Below are 6,801 nucleotides of genomic sequence, written 5' to 3'. Positions count from 1 at the left end.
GGGGCTCTGCAGCTTACCTGGCTGCTTCTTGCTCCTTGAGGCCCAACTAGGGGCTGCTGGGAGCAGGGGGCGGGACTTGTTGCATGTGCCCGCCCCCTGGGCTCCTTACTGCCGGAGATCCGCTCCTCTGCGCTCCCGCAGGAAATGACCCCTGGCAAGTCCTCTCCTCTGCTGCCAACAGGAACAGTTTCCTGGCCTCCTCGAAGTGACAGCCCTTCAAATACTTAAAGGGAGCGATCGTGTCCCCCCTCAGCCTCCTCTTCTCCGGACTGAACATTCCCAAGTCCCTCAGCCTTTCCTCACAGGGCCTGGAGACCAGGCCCCCGTTCATCCTCATCACTCTCCTCTGCCCCCGCTCCATTCTGTCCGTTTTGAGAAGTCTCGTTTCTTTTTGGCATGAAGAAATATATTCTGGAGTCCTTCTGTATTTCCCTTGTTTACTATGAATGGTTGAAAAGTGGTTAACATACATTGTTCTTCAGCTTTGTTGTGGAACCTTCCTAAGAGATAAATGCCCTGACCTAGATAGCCCCAGGTTAGCCCACTCTCATAGGATCTAGGAAGCTAAGCAGGGTTAGTACTTGGATGGGAGACCACTAAGGAAGTCCAGGGTTGGTACAGTGCAGAAGGCAATGGCAAGCCACCCTCTGGGTATCTCTTGCCTTGAAAACACTGCAAGTCAGCCGCAGCTTGGTGGGAAAAAAGTTGATAAATGCTTTATCTAAATGACTATTATATCATATGAATCCGTGATGGGTTTTCATTCCTTTTTTTCTCTTCGTTTTGATTCTATGACATGAAGAGGAGAAGGAGGAGGAGACTGGATTTATACTTTCACTACCCAAAGGAGTGTCAGAGCGGCTTACAATCCCTTTCCCTTCCCCTCCCCACGACAGACACCCTGTGAGGTAGGTGGGGCTGAGAAAGCTCTTTTGAGAACTGCTCCTGAGAGAACAGCTCTGAGCGAACTTGTGAGTGACCCAAGGTCACACCAGCAGCTGCATGTGGAGGAGTGGGGAATCAAACCCAGTTCTCCCAATTTAGAGTCTGCACTCCTAACCACTACACCAAACTGGCTCTTTTCTACTCCCCCTGGTACATCACAACATCCTGACTGTCATATTTTAATCCTATTTCATGACCCACTACCAAGAGAAAGATCTTCATTTATATACAGCAAAGAAGTTTATAATGAAGTAGGTCTTTGTTTGCTTTTAAAGAAACCATTGAGAGTAACGAATGCTATAGCTGTATCTAGATTCTGTATATTTTTTCTTACATTCAGTGTCCCTGGGATACCCAAGGAGATTTCAAGTCAGAGTATTCTGCAACAGGGGATGGAAAGTGGTGCCAAGTTGCAGCCAACGTATGGCGATCAGGTAGGGTTTTCAAGGCAAGAGATGAACAGAGATGGTTTGCCATTGCCTGCCTCTGTATAGCAACCCCAGATTTCCTTGATGGTCTCCCATCCACGTACTAACCAGGGCTGCCCCTGCTTAGCTTCTGATGAGATTGGACCATCCAGATCAGGGTATTCAGCAATATACCTTGGTTTTCATCAGGGCTATTTTTTGGCAGGAACGCACAGGAACGGAGTTCCGGCTGGCTTCAGAGTTGGCTACGCCCACTACAGCCAAAATCTCTTTGTGTGTGGCTACAGAGGGAAGGCCTGGAGAGTGAACCCCCCCCTGGCAACTCCAAGGCGGGTGGGCCAGGGGGCCCCCTGGAAGGATCTGTCCAAGCTCCTCGCAGGACAGATCCTCCCAAGGGAAGGCATGTGGTGTGGCCTAATATGCTAATGAGCTGTGTTGTTGGGGGTGTGTGGCCTAATATGCTAATGTGTTTCTGAAGTTGGGTGTGGCCTGTCATGCTAATGAGTTCCTGCTGGGCTTTTTCTACAAAAAAAGCCCTGGTTTTCATCATATACAAAAAATAGCCTCAGGACATCTGGCTAGCTAATAGTTCAAATTTATATTTGCAGCCCTAGATCGCCCAGACAAGCCCGATCTCGTCAGATTTCAGGAGCTAAGCAGGGTCGACTCTGGCAAGGACTGGGATGGGAGACCTCCTTGGAATACCAGCAGTCGGGAGGTGGGGGCAGGCTTTATTCAGCCATCTTTCTGGATATCCTCCAGGGCCCTAGCAGAGGTCAGACACCAGAGGTCGCCATGACTTCCAAGTGCATGCGCACTCCACATACATATTAAAAAAACCCAAAAAAATTACATTTGCAAAAGCTAAGTCCCCATTCACTTATGATTTCTGCACGTCACTCTGCCATCCCTGGGTTTCTCCTTCCCCCATGAATTTCCCCAATGTTTTTCTCCGTTTCCACCTCCCCAGCAGTCTTGGGAGTATCCTACAGGATCCATGCCCCAAAACAGTCTTGACAAAATGCTAATTGTTTTCCTGCAAGTTATTCTCCATCCAAGATTTCAATAATTAACATTTTTAAGGTCATCCTTCATTTGTTATTTATGGAAGCTGGGTGTCAGGATTTACGTTTGGAGAGAAATCAATATTTTATCGGGTGCTGGTGCAGACGCCCGGACGGCTGCTCGTGTCTCCTCGGCAACTTTCAAACCAGATCGCTTGGTCACTGTGGTCCAGGTTTTTATAGGCAGAGATTATGCTTTGCGGTATCGATAAAGCTAGCAAATGGATGTGTCAACTGTACTGGATTTAACAACATAAGGGTCTGGCCACAAGGAAACTTGTATGTGGGATTTGGTGAGTGGTTTCTTATTGCATTTAATCTGCAAAATGCTGGAGTGGGGCCATGGCTCAGTGGCAGAGCATCAGCTTGGCATACAGAAGGTCCCAGGTTCAATCTCTGGCATCTCCAGTGAAAAAGATCTGGTCGTAGGTGATGTGAAAGAGCTCTGCCCGAGACCCCAGAGAACACCCGATTGCCATCAGAAGAGACAATTCCAATAGTCTGCCTCTGGATAAAGCACCTTAAGTAAGGGTCTGTGGCTCTTGGCATGCAGAAGGTCCCAGGTTCAATTCCTGGCATCCCCAGTCTAAAAGGATAAGGTAGTTGGTGATGTGAAAGGTCTCTGCCTGAGCCTCTGGAATGCTGGGGCCAGTCAGAGGAGACAAGATTGACCTTGATAGTCAAATAATAAGGCAGTCATGTTTCCCCTTGGGCAATGCTCCATGCAAGGGGAGGGAATGATTTCCCAACCAGGTTACCTTGTGTTCTCACAGGCTGATCCTCAGTACAAACACATCCCTTCGTGTCTCCCCCACCACCACCACCACTCCCCGCCTGCGAGAGCGCTTGAACTCTTCTCATACTGGGATTCATCTCCTTTAAGGAATCCTCCAAAGTCCTACATGGTCTGAAGCGAACGTCCTTTAGTACATCCCGTTTACTTTGAAGGAAGCACGCACGAGGCTGCATCTCCTCTTCCCGAAGCTGCGGTCCCGCGCCTCCTTCCCAGAGCGGCCAGTGGAACCCCCGAGGCTGCGAGAGGACAGATGGAAGCCCCCAGTGGACGCACGGCGAGGCTTACCTCCGAGTAAGCGCGTTGCGACTCTTCGCCCGGCTGCAATCCTATGCAATTGCGCGCGGCGGGGCTGGCTGGCTCCAGAGTCCACCGGCCTGGGATCAGGCTGCAGGGACTTCCCAGCGACGCAGGGGGGCGCAAGTGCCGTGGCTTACTTACTCCCGAGGAGGCGTGCAAAAGAGCGGCGGCGAGGCAGGCGCGCCGGGCCGCTGCCTGCTGCCCACAGAGCCGGACGGGGGCGCGCCTCCGGTCCCGGGCCGGGGGGGGGGGGCGAGGGCTGGGCAGGCGCCACCCCCGCCCCTTGGCGGCAACGTGCGCGGCGTTTCAGACGAGCCGCCCGCTGCGCCACGGGCTGCCGGAGAGAGGCAGGCAAGGCAGGCAGGGAGACGCCGGAGAGGAGCCCCGCCGCCGGGAAGGATGGAGACCCGCACAGGCCGGCCACGGTGAGGGTCTCTGCCGGACCGCGGGTTGGACGGGCGGGCGGACACGCGTGCTCGCGGTGGGTGGTGGGGGGGCGGGCGTCGGAGTCGAAGCCCACCCTCGAGCCTCGCGCCCGGGGACCCGATCCGCAGCACTGACTCCGGAGGAAGCGTGTCTCTCGCCAGTGCGCGTGTGAACGGACGTCTTGCGGGCGAGACCGCCGCTCCCTTCGGCTGGGCTCCGGAGAGGCTGCAGCAGGTGAGGGGAAAACGCCGAGGGGTTCACCTGGGCTGCGCTGCCTGCCTGGCTCCCGAGCCGAGCCCTTCGCCGGTTTCTCTCGGTCTCGAAATCCGGGGAGCCCGGCGGCCGAGCACGCGTTCTCACGGAGCAGGCAAGCGGGAGTTGCCGAGTCTGAGGCGGAGGGCGACCCGAGAAGCAGGGACGAGCCCCGGGCGAGAGTGAGAGGGCTGGTTTGGGATGGAGCCTCCCCGGCTTCTGACCGCGGCCATTCCTTCTCCCGATCGGTGCAATCCGATGCGAAGTTACTCCAAAGTAATCCTATTAGAAGGGATCTCTGTTGACTGGAGTAACATTGCATGAGATTGCAGGCTTTAAGAGGACACCGAAAAACGACTCCTAGTTTTCCGGGCATCTGCATAGTTGGGTGCAAGCTACATGCCTGAGACCCCAACAGTGTCTGGGGGATACCATCCCTATTGATAAAGTTTGCTTTCTGTAGGCTCAGACCAGTGGTCCATCTAGAATCGCTGTCCCTGACTGCCCATGGCTGTCATTTTCCAGCACCTGAGCGCCTGTTCGTTGGAGATGCCCTGGATTGGACCTGGGACATTCTGCATGCCAAATAGGTGCCTTACCACGGCCTCTGGCTGAGCACACTCTCCTGACATGCAGCTGCGAGGAGAGAAAGCCTTGCAGGAAAGACACTCTGAGAGATTGCCGGTTCTCCCGGTGAGTGACCTCTTGCAAGCTTCCAAAAGGAAGATCCAAACTCTCCGGAGCTACTGTTCCTTAGGAGAGGGTTCGTATTTTAAGTTTCCTAAGAGTCATGCTTGTGGGAACCCGAAGTATGGGATGTTCGTCTCCAGCTTCTGGCTGGACACTGTTGGAAACAGGATGCTGGGGTGAAGTTCCCTCTGCTCTTAATTCTGTGCTAAGCTCCCTCTGAAACCAGAGAAACTGTCTCCGTCTGAAACTCCTTGTACCTGTTAGAGAATGCAGACGAAAGGGGTTGGATCCTGCAAAACTGGGCTGTGTCACTGCTTTGCTGTTCCCCTCGGGGTCGAATTAGACCTGACTCCGGTCAAATATGCAGTCCTCCCAGTAGTTGCGTTCCACTTAAAATCATATAACCTACGCATGGAGGAGCTGCTTTCTGTTCCATTGCATCCTGTTCAGTTTGGCCTTTCCTGATTGTGTAGATGGATTCAGAGGCTGCCTTCCTAAGTAAAGCCCTTTGAGGTGTGCCGGACTCCAAGGAACAGTTTGGGGTCTAAGTGTCACAGCTGGTGTGTGTGTGTGTGTGTGGGTTCCTCTTTCTACCTGCAGCGGAATTAGGACTGAATTAGGGCACCGGTGGGCAGAAATCTGTGCCGTATTTATAGATGTGTGCATGCACACACAAGAAGAAAAGTGGATTTTCTCTCACTGCTCCTGAAGTTGTTAGGATGTTGAATGCCACACACAAATCTTGTGGAGATACCGTGATGAGGAACCGCAGGGCAAGCTCATCGGGGAACGCTGCCTTCCTGATTCGCTGTCCAGCTCCATCAGAAAGCAGCAGGGTGCGAGGGCATTCCAGCACCTGCCTTCTGCCCCGAATTGGGTGCAAAGCTTAGCCAATTATTATATGCTGTAGACCCAGTCACATTAGAGCTTGCTATAGGAGCTCCCCAGTCACCAGAATCTAAGCGCGGTAACGTACATCAAAAAAATTGTATAAGAATTGGCATTTTGAAATATGGCTTGCAGCACTTCATTCTAATGAAGAAATAATTACAGAATGACAAACCCGAAGAAGGACATGCAAACGGATAGTGTACTAGAACTCCGTCGTTTGTCTGTAACTACTACTGTATTACTCTGTATGTACTGCTAAGCTTTATATCGCATATGATTGTTATTGTTGCAGTTTTGTTAATAATTGAATTCTAAACACTGCATATAACAACTAACAAGTATTGTTTAATTGTACACGGTGATTTACTGTTTTACTAACCCCAAGAGGAAGTGCAAGAGATGTTTTATGCCCTTCCATCCTGGTGGCTGAAAGTGTGATCAGGTCCCAGCCGACTTACGGCAACCCTGTAAGGTTTTCAAGGCAAGAGACGTTCAGAGGTGGTTTGCCATGGCCTGCCTCTGCATCGTGCCCCTGGTCTTCCTTGGAGGTCTCGTATCCAAATAGTAGCCAGGGCCTGCCCTGCTTGGCTTCCGAGATCTGATGAGATAGGGCTAGCCTGACCATCCAGGTCACCCTAGCAGGCCCTAGGGTAGGCAACTGAAAGAATACGTCCTTGGTTTGGTGCTCTGAGCTCTGCCTTAGAATTGGCAAGGGTCTTATCTCCCGGATAAGACTGCGGGTGGCTCAAGGGGTTAGGACGCTGAACTGCAGGCTGTGGAAGGTCGGTAGTTCAGCAGTTTGAGACCCGAGTGTGCCGCATGACGGAGTTAGCTCCCGTCTCTGGCCCCAGCTCGAGAGCCAGTTTGGTGTCGTGGTTAAGTGTGCGGACTCTAATCTGGGAGAACCGGGTTTGATTCCCCACTCCTCCACTTGCACCTGTTGATGTGACCTTGGGTCAGTCACAAGCTCTGGCACAGCTGTCCTTGAAAAAGAGCAGTGTGTGTCAGAGTT

The sequence above is a fragment of the Gekko japonicus genome, unplaced genomic scaffold (assembly GCF_001447785.1).
Source record: "Gekko japonicus isolate JY-2015 unplaced genomic scaffold, Gekko_japonicus_V1.1 scaffold2173, whole genome shotgun sequence".
Lineage (NCBI taxonomy): Eukaryota > Metazoa > Chordata > Lepidosauria > Squamata > Gekkonidae > Gekko > Gekko japonicus.
The sequence above is the reverse complement of the archived record's forward strand: the minus strand, read 5'-3'. Positions refer to the sequence as shown.